Consider the following 15,954-nt stretch of genomic DNA (forward strand, 5'->3'; position numbering starts at 1 on the left):
AATAAGTTTTTCTTTTTCTTTTGGGAGACAGAGTTTTGCTCTTGTTGCGCAGGCTGGAGTGCAATGGTGCGATCCCAGCACACCGTACTCTCTGCCTCCTGGCTTCAAGCGATTCTCCTGCCTCAACCTCCCTAGTAGCTGTGATTACAGGCATATACCATGCCCGGCTAGTTTTGTATTTTTAATAGAGATGGGGTTTCTTCATGTTGGTCAGGCTGGTCTTGAACTTCCAACCTCAGGTGATTTGCCCACCTCGGCCTCCCAAAGTGCTGAGATTACAGGCGTGAGCTACCTCGCCAGGCTCAGAAGAATAATTGTTTTCATGGTGATCGGTATCTGTCTGTTTGCCTGCCTGCCTGCCTCCCTGTTGGCCCTTCTCTATTTCTGGTTACTGTTGGAACAAGGTCAACAGTAACTTAGAGAGTGTTTTGAAATCTGTTATAAAAATCTTAAGATTGAGTGGCATCCTATCGTCATTTAATGAAATGAAAAAAGTTAAAAATAGAATGAATTACTTCTTGGTGTATTTATTGTTATTAAAATTTTGGTTAATCATGTAAAGATACCTACCAAGTTTGATATTTGAAGGTGAAAAAGAAATTTTCTTTCTCCTTGTTACCATGAGAACTCAAGTACCTATAATGTAATGGAAAGGGCACTTTATTATAAGTTAAATAAGTTGTGGCGTTGATTTATTTAATAGAAATAGTTGTTATTTTAGAAGTGTAATTTTTAGAAATGGCATAACATTGTTGTCATTGTAATTTGACTCAACTTTTGGAAATATTTTTGTACAGGGTTTTCTTCTGCTTGGAAACAGCAAACCATTGGCAAGTTAGTTTCTAGTTTTACAGTAAAACCAAAGGTACCAAATTGGTCATAAATTGTGAAATCTTTTTGCTGTTCATATTAAATATTAAACTGAATGAGATAACTTAGTATAACTTACTGAATTTAATAAACTTGGTAGTTGATAATAAGGCTTAAATTATATCAGGAAAATAAAAATAAAACAAGTAAGAAGATAGGATGCTAGGCTTTTCACTTAGATTATTGTCATAGATTGAATGTTTATGTTCCCACAAAATTTATAGGTTGAAATCCTAACCTCCTAATATGAGAAAGTATTAGGAGGTGGGCCCTTTTGTAAGTGATTAGGTCCTGAGGGTGGAGCCCTGGTGAATTAGATTAGTGCCCTTATAAAAGGGACCCCAGAGAGCTCTTTGGTCGTCATTCCATCAAGTAAGGATGTAGTGGTGACAAGATAGCAATCTGTAGTCCAGAAGGGAGCTTTCCCCAGAACCCGATCATGCTGGAACTCTGATCTTGGACTTCCAGCACTCAGAACTGTGAGAAATAAATTTCAGTTGCCCCCTAGTTTATGGTAAGTTGTTATAGCAGCCCGAAAGAACTAAGACAATTATGTATAATTTTCACAGTATCTTTGCATGATGGTTGTTACAAACTATTTGTCTTACTTTTGCCTTTGCTAGCAGTAGTTTGGTTTGGTTTAAGTATTGGGAGAAGCTGGGACACTTGTCAGCCCCAAGCAATTATTTGTATTAGTTAAAGATCATCATTATTTCCACATCTTGCAAATTATTGTTTTAGAAGTGAGCATATGATACAGTTATACACAGCTTTGGGAAAGTGTCCCTCTTTACAGAGGACACACATGGAAGGGAAATTTTCTCATGCTGTCTTTGGATTGTGTGTATGAGAATGTGATGGTTGGGTTGCTGAAACCATCTTAATACCTGGAAAGTACCAGACTGAGGGCAAAAACCAGCATAGAAAAATGGGAAAAACTGTGTACTTGATGACATGTCTTAGCCTTGTAATTGCTCTCTCATCTCCTTGCTTTGTGAGTTAATAACCTTCCTTATTGTTTAGGACATTTCAAATTGTATTTCTGATATTTTGTATCTAAAAGCATTCTCCTAAGGGAGGTCTTGTTGAATTAAGTGTTTTGCCTATGATTGTACAACTTGTGCAATTTTACTCCAGAATTCTCCTACACTATGTTTTAATAACTAACTATATGACCCTATTTGTCAATTAGATATTAAATATCAGTAGGAGGTTGTTGAGGCACATATAGCCCTCCCTGATCCTTAAATCTCAGTGATCGGTGTTAAAAAAAAACATCTGTATGTGTTTGGGAGTGAATTTCCCATGTGCTCCTTTTATTTAAATAACAGTTTTTATTGAGTGAATTGAAGCTCTCAGTTAAATAATGTATGAATCAAAAGATTGTAGGAAAAAGATAGGAAATAAATTTAATACATACTTTAAAATCTGTTAGTCCAAGGAAAGAGTGGAAGAATAATTTATACCTCAGATATACAATGTGTTTTCTTTATGAATGCTTTTTAAAGTAATTTTTTTGTGTGTGTGCATTCTAATAGATTGGTGGGTGGTTTCATTTTAAAGATATACAAAATGAAATATAAAGAGACATTTAACTTTTATTTTTAAAAGATTATATTTTAATAATATTCTTTTGGTTAGCATTTGAGTTAAGATTAAGGTAAAGGAAATGGGACTGTCTGTAAGGAGGAGAGAATGCGGATTGGTCCATGGTTTTTAGAATTTTCATTGGGAATAAAAGTGTTTTTTATACTCATAGAAGTTGAGTGGTTGTGCTGTTTCCTGCCATTGTTTCCTGTACATTTTTCCTCTTGGAGCATTTATGAGGCAGAAGAGTGGCTAAATCAAGGTCGGATACTACCATAATGGCACTCTTAATTCATCTTGGCTTTCCATTAACACGAATCACATGCTTTGATGTTGGAGCATAGTGTAAATCATAAGAGAATAGTAACTATAGAATGTAATTTTAAAAATACTGCATTATAGAATATTAGAGCAGGAAAGTCAGGTTTCGGGCTAAATAACAGCTGGGACTAAAAACAAGGTTTCCTGATATTTGAGTTTATGTTACCATATTCTCATGCCCCATTATCAAGAATTTATTTTGTCAAAGTCTTGCCTTCCTATGCTGCCCTCATCCCCTGTCCTTTTACCACTTTCATACTGCTTCGTTAATATCATGATTCTTTGCTCTTTTGGAGCTTATCTTTTTTTAATTTTTTTTTTTTAAAGACAGACTGTCACTCTGTCACCTGGGCAGGAGTGCAGTGGCGTGATCTCAGCTCACTGCAACCTCCACCTCCTGGGTTCAAGTGATTCTCATCTCTCAGCCTCCTGAGTAGCTGTGATTACAAGCATGCACCACCACACTTGGCTAATTTTTGTACTTTGAGTAGAGACGGGATTTCACCATGTTGGCCACGCTGGTCTCAAATTCCAGACCTGAGGTGATCTGTCTGCCTCAGCCTCCTAAGTACTGGGATTACAGGGGTGAAATAAAATCGTAAGTTACAAAGTGTTAAGGACTTTATAAAAGTTCTAGAAAATGAATTGTGAGTTCTAGTTCCTTTGATTTAAACTCTGTGTTCTTGGGAAAATTACTTAACTGGAGCAACAGTTTTCATCAAATGTAAAATGAGAGGGCTGAACCAGATCAGGATTTCTGAACCTGGTAAACACAGGAAAAGTTTTCCATTAGTTCTCTGAAATTACATATGTTTTTCATTTATGGAATGAATGCATTTTTTCTGGCATGTCTGTAATTTGTATTAGATTCTAAAAAAGACTAGAAACTACTAGAGTAGATTTTTTTAGATTTTAAGATTATATAAAATATATTAGAATGATTTATGGTAGTTTCTCTACACATAAAAGCAATTTTTATGTCTTAGAAGTTGACTCATGGTAAAAGTCCTGCTTTGATTTGATTACAACTTCCTTATCATAAAGAAACCTAAATAACATTAATTTTCAACAATTTAATTGAGTTATATGATCCGTAGGGAATAATCAAAACTAATTGTCGCTGAGCTATTTAAGTTCTTTTATTTGACTATCAAATAACAATTAATTTACACTCATTTTTGCCTGTTTTAAATACTTAATCTACAAAGCCATAAATTAAATCAGTAAGCTACTTTTGTACATTGCTGTAGTTTTCAAAGAACTTGATTGGTGTTATAAACACAGTAACCCATGATAGACAACTTAAGAAGTTATTTGTCTAAGTACAGTCTTTACTCCTGGTGTCTTGTGTGCAAGATACATGTTAGAAGAGTAAGAAAGAAAATATTTTGCAAGCTTTTAAAAAGGAATGGGAGGGCACTGGCTGTATTACTTCCCTTTTCTCTCTATCTCTTCCCCTTGAAAAGCTACTTCTGTTGACTTAGCCTTATAGCATTTCTCTATATAGTTCATAATCTCGTATTTGGATTTTCACAGGGTTCCATCATGACACAGTAAATAGATGATCCCAGGGAACTTTATACTGTGTTACTGATTCTTACTAAATAGAAACTTCTTGAGTATAGGAACTTTTTTGATTTGATGTCTCTGCCATTATAATTATGGCAGAAACCTAAAGTTGACTAGCCTTTTGTGTTCGATTGCTGTTTGTCTGGCTGTTGGGTTCTTAAATATGTTGTAAATGTTTTTCATATCATGTACCTTTTGATGATTTTAAATAGAAATATTGATGTAAGCAGTACAAAATATATTTGAGTATCTTCATCCTAAAATATGGCACGTTACTGAACAAAGTGCCAAGTTATTGAAGTTTCTCCAAAATGTGATCTTTTTTTTTTTCAACAAATATTTGTTGGTGAATATTACATGTTAATTAGGTACTGTGCTGGATTTTGAAGGTAGAATGATGAATAAGACAGCCATTATCCCTGATACATCCTACTGCTCATAGCTCGGTGGGATATTCACACAGAAAATCAGGCAGTTATAAGGTTATGAAAAGTGAATAAACTGGGAAATAATGGGTGCTATACTAGCACATTGGGGTGAGCTGAAAATGAAAGAGAGAATCATAGGAAATAGTGAAGAGTGAAAGTGCTCTGGGCCGAGGAAAACAGCACTGGCAAGGTCCAGTAGTATGAAAAACACAGCAAATTCAAAGAACTCAAAGTTTAATATGGCTAAGTTTAGAAAACACTAGGGTGGGGGAATAATTGTTTGAGGCCAGAGTGGAAGTGAGGGTCAAATCTTGAATGAAATAACCAAGTGAGTTAGAAGGAAACACGCCACGCTCTGAGTTCCGAATTAAGAGTTCTTTTGTTAGCGGTGACCCAGAGATGGCTAATGCTCAAAGTTCTCTTGGCCCCGAGAAAGGGGCTTGATTTCCCTTTATACCTTGATTTAGATAGGGGAGGGGGAGCCTAGCTGAAGCGGAATTTTACAGAAGCAGAACAGGCAAGTTAGCTAGTAACCAGGTGGGAGGAGGTTCCCAGGATTGTTGGTTGCTAAGGGTATTTCCCAACAATCACCAAGGGGGATTCAAAGAGAGTTATACACAATAGCAGGTGTGCTTGCCAAGCAGGATGCAGTTACATTGGTTATATGGTAGGATAAGCACAGAGTCATCGTGACAAGCACAGCGTCAGTGTGGCCGAGTTATGCAGCCAAAGGAGCTGTGGTAGGGAGGGGGAAGCTAGGTTGGAGTTTACAGCTAAGATGGAGTCAGTGATGCTAGCCCAGGGTAAGTTCTTACATGAAGGCTCTTTTAAGCCATGTTAAGGAATCTGGATCTGAACTTGATCCTGAAATCAGTGGGGAGAGTTGAAGGGTTTTATCTTGGGAATGACAAGTGAGGTTTGTATTTAGAATGATTGCTTTGGCTATGCTGTGGAGAATAGCTTAGGTGGGGATGCAAAACTGGAGAAGAGGCTTCTGCAGATGTCAAAGTGAGAGGTAATGATGACTTGGATTGGTTGTGGCAGTGAGAAAAAAGAATACTTGAATTTCAGAGCTGTTTTGGAGCCACACTATACAGTACTTGGTAATTGGTCGTGCTTGGAATGAGAGAAAAGGAGACAAGGACGATGACTACATTTCTTGATAAAAGGGAAATTCTATTTATTGAAATAGGAAACAGGAGAGGAAAGATTTTGGAAGGAAGATAACATGTTCACATTTGAGAATGTGTGAGATGCCTGTGTGAAATCTAAACTGAGATGTTTGAGAAGCAGTAGAATATATGGAGATGAAGCTTTGATCTGGGCTGAAGTAAAATAGACTTGAAAATCATTAGCCTAAATGAGAATTGAATTCATGGTGGTAGATAATCACTCAGCCAGAGCATGTACAGTAAAAATAGAGGAGCTAATGCAAACTCCTTAAGGATATTTCAGTGTGCTGCAAAAGGGATGCTTGCAAAAGATCCTTGTTCTTTCTTGCTGGAGGAGCTAGAAGGAAACCCAGCATAATTTTGAATGTCACAGGAGAAAAATGTTCCAAGGAGAGGTCAGCAGTGATAAGTGGTGACTGCTGAGAGGTTAAATAAAAACTGAATAGTCCTTTGGATTTAGCAAGAACAGTTTCACTACAATGTTAGAGTGGAAACTAGAATGTAGTAGGTTAATGAGTGGGTTGTGAGGAAGTGGAGACAGCCAACATTTCTCAGACCATTTGCTGTGAATGGGAAGAGAGAGTTACGTGGTGCTAGCTGGAGAAGAAGCTGAAATGAAAATAAAGAATGTAGTGTCAGGTGACTGAGGAGGTAGGAGGAAGGAGTGTGAATTGGAGAACAGTTGATAGAATTAGCCCTATATTGGAATGTGGTAGATTTTAGGGTTGTTGGTAGATTCTTGTTTTTTTTCCCCCATACATATGGTAGTAGGCCATTCATTCTACCATAACAAAATACCATCAAGTGGGCAGTGTACACACAAAAGAACTTTATTTCTTCCCAGTTCTAGGGGCTGAGAAGTCCAAGATCAAGGTAACTTCAGATTGGTGTCTGGTGAGGCCCACTTTCTCAGAGATGGCCCCTTCTCAGTCTGTCTTCACATGATTGAAGGGACAAACAAGCTCCCTTGGACCTATTTTATAAGGGCACTAATCCCATTCCTGAGGGCTCATGTTTTTGTCATTCTCCCCAAAGGCCCACCTTCCTCATACCATCACACTGACGATTAGGTTTCAACATATGAATTTTGTGGGAATACAAATATTCAGACCATTGCAGGTTGGGTTTAACTTTCCTATTATGTTGAACTCAGCATGGCCATGTGACTTACTTTAGCCAGTGAAATGCAAGGAGATTTGTGTGTCATTGCTAGACAGAAGCTTGCATGCTTTGCTGTATTCTCTTTTCTTGTGTCACACTGACTGGGAATGTTTGAGATGGTAGATGCTTTATCAGCCTGGTTCCCTGAGTGACTAGGGTGAGCAGTCTCCCTGACAACGCACAATGGAGAAATATACTTTTATTTATTTATTTTTAAATATTGAGATTTGGAGTTCTTAGTGCATTATAGTCTAACCTATTTGGATTGTTTCAAGGACGATTGACTTACATTTTATTATAATTTTAAATTGCTACTGTGAGAATAGGTAAATTGACTCAGAAAGCAGTGAAGCACTGCTAAATCATGTGAAGGGCCATTAGTTTGGGGTTTTGGCAAAAAGATTAAAGGAACACACGTTATAGAGGATGTAAGGAATTAATTATCATTTTGAAAAATTTACATAAGATTTCTTCTTGATTAGGGGATAGTACTGCAGTCCTTTTTTTTTTTTTTTTTTGAGATAGGGTCTCACCCTGACACCCAGACTGGAGTATAGTGGTGTGGTCTTGGCTTACTGCAACCTGTGTCTCCTGGGCTCATGTGCCACTACACTCAGCTAATTTTTTTTTTTTTTTTTTTAAAGACATGGTCTTGCTCTGTTGCCCAGGCTGGACTGCAGTGGTGGGGAATTGCAGCTTACTGCAGCCTTGACCTCCTGGGCTCAAATGATCCTCCCGTCTCAGCTTCCCAAGTAGCTGGGATTGCAGGCACATGCCACCATGCCTACCTAATTTATTTGTATTGTAGAGATGAGGTCTCCTTGTGTTGTCCGGATGGCTTTGAATTCCTGAACTCAAGAGAGCCTCCTGCCTTGGCCTCCCAAAGTGCTGGGATTACAGTATTACAATCTTAAAATGAGAAATTGTTAGGCAGTTAATGGTAACCTTCATTTCCCTCATATTTTACTTTGAAGGTCTCAGAACAATTTTCTGATGTAATGACATTTTTATGAATCAGGTAAACATTTTCATGTTTGCAAATATTTCATAACTGTTGGAATATTGCATCTATCTAAAGAATCTTGTAGAAATTTAGGAATATTTGATTATTTATTTTAAGCAGCCTTTTGTTTAGAAGTACCAAGTTTAGCTAAATTTCCTACAGACTCTTTCAGCTGTGAGTCATTTTATGAAATATAAGCTACTGTTGATTTATAATAATTTATAGTTCTCTGATAAAAATATATCAATAATGTAAGCTTTATGGATATAAATGATCAAAACCATTAGCAAATAGAGATAAAAATCAATTTTTAAGTAAGCCTTCATATCTGAGGTGGAAATGGAAAAACATCAGCAGTAAGAACAACCATGCAGCAGTCTAGCTTCAGAGATTTTGGAGATAAAAACTTGACAGCATTTTCTTATAACCTAGAGGGGTATCACTACACAATTACTGCATGAGGTTAAGTGCTGTAGTGCTTTACCAACACTGTTATCTTATGGTTTTCTTCTGAGTTATTTGTGGATTGTATGTAAGATAACTTGTTCTAAAAAATCTTATCTCTTAGTGTGGCGTAGCTAATAAAACTTCTTTGCAATTTATCTTTCCATCCCTCTTATCTCCTCCTCTCCCTTAAGATGAAATAATCCACTTTAAGCATTAAGAAATAGGATATAAAGTGCAAGGGTGGTTTGTGTGTATTAGTTTTATATTGATGCATAAAGTATTGCCACAATTTAGTGGCTTTAAATAACACCCATTTCTTATCTCCTAGTTTCTATATGTCAGAAGTCTGGACATGGTGTACATAGCTAGGTTCTCCCTCTCTCTTAAGGGTTTTAGGAGGCTAAAATTAAAGTGAGGTCAGGTTGCATTCTCATCTGGATCTCTGGGTCCTCTCCTCAACTCATTCACGTTGTAGGCAGAATTCAGCTTTTTGTAGTTGTGGGAAAGAGTTTCTTGTTTTCTTACTGCTTGTGTTGTTCTTCTCGGCCAACACCAGGTTCCAGCCATGCAGTACCGTCTATAGGCAGTTCACAGCATGGTTGTTTGCTTTCTTCCAGGTGAGTAGGATCCCTTTAGTGATACTTACTTTAAAATGTTCATCTGATTAAGTGAGGCTAATCCAGGATAATTTCTCATTTAAATAACTCAAAGCTAATAGATTAGGGACCTTATGTTTGCAAATATTTTCCATATAAGGTAACATAATTATGGGAGTGCTATTCTGCTACATCACAGGTCTTGTCCATACCCAAGGGGAGGCAGTTATATGAGTATGGGTTATTGGAGATTATTTTATTTCTGCCCACTAAAGTGGACAAGCTTACACTTTTAGACTTTATGTAGTTTTAAATGGTGGCTTATAAAATCAACAAACAGGCATGATAGTCAGTGTATAGGACAGCATTATTTAATATGCGACATTTACCAATGACTGTAAAATTAAAGTGATAACTGTATGTCAGCTTTCAGTCACAGATGCAGGACCACAAGAAGATGAATCTCTCTCTCCATCTCTGTTGATTTATCACAGGCACTTCATGCAATGATGTGAACCAGTTAGGCAGTCTCTGAAAAGCTACTGTTTGCATGGTCATGTTGGAGATTGTTGTCTGAGGGCAGGCAGTTGGGAAGGGAGATTGCTATAATGTAGGGAAGATCAGGAACAAGCTGGTGGTTGAGCGTGGTGGCTTATGCCTGTAATCCCAGCACTTTGGGAGCTGAGGCGGGTGGATCACGAGGTCAGGAGTTCAAGACCAGCCTGACCAAGGTGGTGAAACACTGTCTCTACTAAAAAGACAATAATGGGCGGGCGCGGTAGCTCACGCCAGTAATCCCAGCACTTTGGGAGGCTGAGGTGGGCAGATCATGAGGTCAAGAGTTTGAGACCATCCTGGCAAACATAGTGAAACCCCGTCTCTACTAAAATATAAAAAAAAAAATTAGCTGGGCGTGGTGGCGCGAGTCTGTAGTCCCAGCTACTTGGGAGGCTGAGGCGAGAATTGCTTGAACCTGGGAGACGGAGGTTGCAGTGAGTCGAGATCGTGCCACTGCACTCCAGCCTTGTGACAGAGTGAGACTCTGTCTCAAAAAAAAAAAAAAAATACAATAATTACCCAGGTGCAGTGGCAGGTTGCCTGTAATTCCAGCTACTTGGGAGGCTGAGGCAGGAGAATCACCTGAACTCAGGTGACAAAGGTTGCAGTGAGCTGAGATTGCACCAGTGCACTCCAGCCTGGGTGACAGAGACTACATCTGAAAAAACAAAAAACAACAAAAAACACCCCCCCAACAAAACAAAACAAAACAAGCTGGAACCTACAAGAGTGGATTGAAATCATCCTCAAAAATAGTTTTAAAGCTCATAATTCTAAAATTGCATGGTACTGAGAAAATAGTTATTCACCAAAGTAAGTAGTTGTAAATGATAAGAATTATTTCAAGTAGTTCACTTATCTTGTAGTCTCAGGATACCTATTAAACTGATCCAGAAGTTTGGAAGATTGGTAGACATTTTCTTTTTCATGGGGATATGAACAGTTAAAATTCAAAATTAACAAATTTTCATTGAGTCTGAAATGGCTGTTTGGTGGGGCATACTTTTAAAACACATTTATCTATATGAAATGCTTTATAGGAATGTTTCCCTCTCACTCTCCATTATAGGATAAACTATTCTTCTTTCAGATGACTTGAAGTTTCAAAATTTTTAGGAAGTGTCTTTTAAAGTGTTCATTCAGATTTTCTTTTTTTTAATTTTTGTGGCTGGTACCTCAAATATCATTAGAAACCTCATAATGGGGAGGGAATTTTCAAATCGAGGTTATTAATATTATGGAGAATAGTATAAGATAATAAGTTTGGGCAGCCATGTTGTTTTTGTGTTAACATTTCTTTATCAGCTAAACTAAAAGATTAAAAAATGATTTTTTGTCTCATTTGAAATATTCGCATAAAAATCTTACCTTCATCCAGCTGCCAACAGAATAGTTTTATAAAAAAGTAAATTATGGAATCCATTATCTACTATATTATCACTAAGTCTGAAGAATGTAGAATGTAAAGATAATGCCTTAATAAAATTGACAATTTATATAGTATTATCCTCTACTCTTTTGAAAGATACGTAACATCTTTTTAATACCTGCTTTTGTTTGTAAGTATGCATTATCTATTTGAACACAAATGTCAACAGCTTTAGAGCTGCTTATGTCATTTTCCTTCTGTGGCTTTTATTCTTTTATCAAATTTTATTACATTTCTTTTTTTTTTTTTTTGAGACGGAGTTTCGCTCTTGTTACCCAGGCTGGAGTGCAATGGCGCGATCTCGGCTCACCACAACCTTCGCCTCCTGGGTTCAGGCAATTCTTCTGCCTCAGCCTCCTGAGTAGCTGGGATTACAGGCACGCGCCACCATGCCCAGCTAATTTTTTGTATTTTCAGTAGAGACGCACTTTCACCATGTTGACCAGGATGGTCTCGATCTCTTGAACTCGTGATCCACCCGCCTTGGCCTCCTAAAGTGCTGGGATTACAGGCATGAGCCACCGTGTCTGGCCCTATTATATTTCTTTTACATTCATTGATGGTGTACCAGAGCTGTTTACCATATCACTTTTCTTCACAGACACAAGCTAGATGACATTTCCCAGTGTCCTCAGTTTAGATAGGACAGTGTGACTGAGTTCTAGGCAGTGAAGTGTAAACAGAAGTGATCTGTGTCATCTGCAGCTTGACCCATGAAGATTTCTCCATGCTTGTGCTGGATTGTCTACTCCCACCCTGTTCTAAGGACTCTTCTTTGCATCATAAGCTTCCCTGTGTGATTCTGTGTTAGTGTGTCCCTGAGCTGTGGAAGATACAAGAGAAGGAGAGAGGACATTGTTTTTTTTTTTCTTTTTTTGAGATGGAGTTTCACTTTTGTTGCCCAGGCTGGAGTGCAATGGTGTGATCTCGGTGCATCGCGCCCTACACCTCCTGGGTTCAAGCAATTATCCTTCGATTCTCCTGCCTCAGCCTCACGAGTAGCTGGGATTACGGCATGCGCCACCACGCCCAGCTCATTATTATTATTTTTTTTAGTAGCAATGGGATTTCTCCATGTTGGACAGGCTGGTTTCAAACTCCCAACCTCAGGTGATCCACCCACCTCGGCTTCCCAAAGCCCTGGAATTACAGGCATGAACCACTGCACCAGGCTGAGGCCACTGATCTTTACAGAGAGCTGAAGCAGATTCATGGGCACATGGGAGGTTTGAAGCGGTTTTCAGGGACGTCCAGGATAACCACTGTATTCATTTTATATTGTTGCTGCAGGAAATTACACAAATTTAGAGGCTTAAAACAACAGCCATATATTATCTTATAGTTCTGGAGGTGGCATGTCAAAGTCAGTCTCAGTGGGCTAAAGTGGAAGTGTCTACAGGTCTGTTTCCTGCTGAAACGGCTGAAGGGAGAGAGCCCTCTTTTTTTTTTTTTTTTTTTTTTTTTGTTGTTGTTGTTGTCTTTTGCAGCCTCTAGAGACTGCCTGCATTCCTCATGATTATGATTTCTTACTTGACATCATTCCAGTCTGTGGCTTCCATTCCCACATCTGAAAACCTGACTGTGATTCTCTTCCCTTCCTCTTAAGGAGACCCTTATTATTTTGTATCCACCTGGGTCATGTAGGATAATCTCTTCTCATTTCAGAATCTTTTGTTTAATTACATCTTGTATCAGGTAAGGTAACACATACCCAGTTTCTTGGAATTAGAACATGGACATCTTTGATAGGGTGGGGCAAGTCCCACTTTTCAGAATACCATAACTACCTGCTTAGCTGTTGCAGACCAGGATAGCTGGTGGAAGCTTTCAAGAAATTCAAGCACTCTAGGTGAGCTTTTGAGAAATCATCTGCTTTGCAGCTATAGATGGAGATTGTATCTGTTTTCTTTGACTTTGTTTCTTTTGTCCTTCCCCAGTGGTGTTTTAAGCTTCATTTGATTCTCTCTATTAAATACCTTCATGCTTGGAACATATGCAATGGTTTCTGTTTGCCTGACTGAACTCTGATACAAAGCTCTTTCCCTGTAACTAGGGTGAGAAGTAAAGAGGGACCAGGAAAGCCATGTGTTGCGGATGGCAGAGCAGCCGTCAGCTTAGGTGTGGATGACTGTGTGGTACAGTCTTCTTGCTGTCTGAATTCAGCTCTGGACTGTTACATGGATGTAACCCACTAAAATTTGGGTGTCTGTCTGGCACTACAAAACTTTCTATAGCTTAATTCATTCTTGCTAATAAAGATGGCTTATTGAAAACTAAATACCAAAACAAATTTCATCCCTTACTGTGTAAACACACCTGATTTAGAGTAGTACATTTTCTTTGTATTTGCATCTATGAATATATTGTGCAGGAAAACAGACTAGTAACATTTGCATCCATCATTTGTTAACAAAACCACTCAGCCCCTAAACTAACTTATTGGTATGCATTCTCAATGTTTTCTCTAGACAACATTATCAGAAGATGCTACAGTTTGCATATTTAGAGCAGTGATTCATGTCATATATTTTTTGGAATGACTAGACTAAAACATAGAATTCAGAAACCGTTCTTTAATAGTAGCTCCCTTTTATATGAGATGCAGCAGTTTTATTGCCAGTGTATGTTCATCATCAGCTTTATTTATTAATGTTTTCCTGGAGCTCAGAAACAGATTTTAGTGGTTGGTGTTTTGAGGAAAACAATTTTAAATCACTTCATTACTCCTCATAGGATTATTTTGAAAAGGTGCTACTGTTACCATTTTAAGATGAGAGGACCTAACTAAGTTCAAATGTTTTTGTTCCATGGTAACACAGCTGCTGAGGAAAAAAGCTGGACCACAACAACTGATCATCTGGCTCTAAGTTTACCACTTTTATCATCATATATTCCTCAGAGGAGGTATATGTACTTGTTTATCTGGCTTCACAGAAGACATAGATTCCTTTTTTTGTTTTTCTTCTTTTCTTTTTTTGAGACAGGGTCTTGCTCTCTTGCTCAGACTAGAGTACACTGGCACAATCACAGCTCACTGCAGCCACAACCAACCTCCTGGGCTCAAGCAGTCATCCCACTTTAGCCTCCTGAGTATCTGGGATTGCAGGCACATGTTACCATGCCTGGGTAATTTCAGTATGTCACTATGCCTGGCTAATTTATGTGTGCATGTGTGATTGGATTTTTTTTTTTTTTTTTGGTAGAGTGGATTTTACCATATTGCCCAGGCTACTCTTAAATTCCTAGGATCCAGCGATCCTTCTGTTTCAGCCTCCCAAACCATTGGGATTGCAGGCATGCCTCGCTAACACATATTCTTAAAAGTTGTAACCCGAGTCTTATTTTGGTCTTCAGTTAGTGATGACCACCAGGAGGGGATTTTATTGCATGTACTCTTGGCTAAGACAATGGCAAATTGGGAATCTGTAACAAATTCTAGTCATAGCTCTTTTAACTCTTAACTCAGTGATCTTGGTTAAGCCACCATATCTTTCTGGGTCACAGTACTTTCAGCAGTTAGAATTAGACTTGAGCCAGATCAAAGAGGCTTTGAACTTTAACATTTTATCATTCCTTTTAATGAAGGAACTGAAAAACACTTCAGGGCAGTAGGGGAAGCTTTATTTTCAGAACACTGAAGTTATTATGTTTTCAATTAAAAAAAAGTTCTTCCTAACTTACTGTTTCTTTACTTAGCCACCAAGCATTAGTCAGTCTTGATTCTATCACAGTAATTTGAAAAGTTCTATCAAATACTAGCATAAGATCCTTTACATTATTTATCTTCAGATCACCCTTGGAACCTTGCCCAGAGTAGATACTTACTTATTTGTTTAACATTTAAAATAATAGCAAACATTATCAAGTAGTTAAGATTCTTCTTAAATAGTACTTGGAAAGAGGCCAGTTTATGATTTTAGTTAAAATGATGAACAGTATTTCATAATGGTTAAAAAAAAAAAAAGGCTTTGGAATTCTCTATGTGAAACTAAATCAAAATTATGAAAATTTGCTTAATCATATCCTTAAAATTCAGCTTTTAATTACAAGTAGTCATGATTGTTAGAATGAAGGAAGAATAAGTTCTGCTATTTCTTGGTGTGATTTTTCTCAGTGAAATTATATGATGGAGTGATAGGACATCTTCAGTTACTGTTTAACTTTTGGAGCATGATTCTAGAGGTCATTTCTGCAAAAATATTTTCAGTTTTACCAGGGCTTCTTTGAATTCTTTGATAGTCTGTCATTCATATTTGAAGTAATATTATCAACCTTGTTGACTTTTACTTTGTCTTTTCAAATGTTGAATATTATAAACCTGACAGGTCTTCATTTGCCAATGGCTTTGCGTATAAACATGAGTAACTCTCTTGCATCACTTTTTAAATATCAACTTGATGAAATACTTTGTCATAGATAAGATTGCAGTCAAATATGAGAGTGACCAAAAAATAATGTGACATGATGGGTTGGGATAGATGCTAGGGTGAAATGAGGATGGATGTCTACATAGGGACTACTTTTGTAAGTGGTTGGAATGTAACAAATGGTTTTTGCCTCTCTGTGAAATTTTTGGTTTTTATGTGCACATTTTGAATACTTAGCTAAGGAGTATCTCCTGTGGCATATGCCGGACTAAAAAGCACTAAAAAATTACTAGGATGAATGCCATGTTTGCATTTGGGTTTCTGGTAATGAAAGACACATTGAGTAAGGTGTGGTACTTCTTATTTTTGTCCTCTGTAGGCCTCCATTCCTTTTTCTCCCCTTTGTTTTCATCTTAACCCCCTTTTTAATGGCCACATAGGTAAGC

At 37.7% G+C, this 15,954-nt stretch overlaps 1 protein-coding gene across 5 annotated transcripts in view; it reads left to right on the forward strand.

Moving 5' to 3' along the window:
• The window catches only part of TUSC3 (tumor suppressor candidate 3), a 303,958-nt gene that overhangs the window by 6,273 nt on the left and 281,731 nt on the right, over window positions 1-15,954 (forward strand). The window lies entirely within an intron of this gene.

Source organism: Aotus nancymaae, unplaced genomic scaffold, assembly GCF_030222135.1.
Source record: "Aotus nancymaae isolate 86718 unplaced genomic scaffold, 86718_ANA_hifiasm-v0.15.2.pri h1tg000079l, whole genome shotgun sequence".
Taxonomy (NCBI): domain Eukaryota; kingdom Metazoa; phylum Chordata; class Mammalia; order Primates; family Aotidae; genus Aotus; species Aotus nancymaae.